We start from the raw sequence: 909 nt of genomic DNA, 5'->3' as shown, positions 1-909 counted from the left end.
GAGAGAGAGAGAGAGAGAGAGAGAGAGAGAGAGAGAGAGAGAGAGAGAAGCTGGGGGGGTGGCGCTAGCTCTAGGGTGACTGTAGAAATTACCCAGCTCCTGCACCCCAAAGCCAGATGGCTTCAGAATTTAAGGCATAGGGTAGGGTCCTGGGCTCCCCACTCTATCCAGGAGGGCACAAACCAACTCCAATCCTGACACCGAATTCACCAGCCTGCCTTCCACAAGTGAAGGGAGCCATTGCTTAGGCAGCTCTAAGTCTATTCAACTTGGGTTTTTACCTCTGAGGAGTGAGCATCGCCATGGGAAGGAGAAGTCCAGTCTAGGATTGGGCTGGCAGTAGCCCCGTCCGATGTGAAGTGGGTGTGGGTTAAGATTCCGTCCTTAAGGACCAGATTCGACCCCCAGCAAGACTGTTACATCTCCCGTGCCTTTCGCAGAGGAGGTTAGGTGAGCCAGGCTCACATCTGCTCTTTCCGCCCAGACACTGGTTACTCATCTCGCTGCCCGGAGCAGCCTGGTCCTCACCAGGTGAATGCCAACCCTCTCCAAGGAGAGAGGCAGGAGGAGTCATTTTCTGGGATCCCAGCTTTGGGGCGCTCCACCACCCTCCCGGAAGCGGAGCTGGCAGGGGTAGGGCACAGCCCTGAGCGCCAGCCAGGCCTCGGTGATCCGCGAAGGGCAGCCAGGCCCCCCGCCCTCACCTGCGCCTCACCTGGGCCCGCGGGCTCTCCAGGAACGCGGGGCGTAGAGCGCAAGGCGGGCGCCTGCGATGCCTGGGGGTGGGTGGGTGGAGAGACCGCGACCCTCGTCCGCACCCGGGGATCAGCCCGGCCCGGGTCCCGCTCCCGCCCCCGCCCGCTGCGCCCCTCCCCAGGGAGCCCAGCGCGGCCTGCACCGCGCGCCCGG

The 909-nt window shown here is 63.1% G+C and overlaps 1 protein-coding gene across 6 annotated transcripts in view; it reads right to left on the bottom strand.

Annotated features, from left to right (window-relative positions):
- Positions 1-821, bottom strand: part of Ppp1r26 (protein phosphatase 1 regulatory subunit 26) — a 6,897-nt gene extending 6,076 nt beyond the window's left edge. For 5 of the 6 annotated variants that reach the window (XM_008843933.3, XM_008843935.3, XM_008843936.3 and 2 more), the window contains exon 1: positions 282-595. The gene's annotated coding sequence lies outside the window, so the exon portion shown is untranslated. Of the gene's footprint in view, positions 1-281; positions 596-715 lie in introns of those variants that run through there. The other variant, XM_008843934.3, reaches the window with a different exon arrangement.
- Positions 822-909: the final 88 nt, after the last annotated feature.

This window comes from Nannospalax galili, unplaced genomic scaffold, assembly GCF_000622305.1.
Source record: "Nannospalax galili isolate Female #2095 unplaced genomic scaffold, S.galili_v1.0 scaffold300, whole genome shotgun sequence".
Classification (NCBI taxonomy): Eukaryota; Metazoa; Chordata; class Mammalia; order Rodentia; family Spalacidae; genus Nannospalax; species Nannospalax galili.
This window is presented reverse-complemented; position numbering and strand designations above follow the sequence as displayed.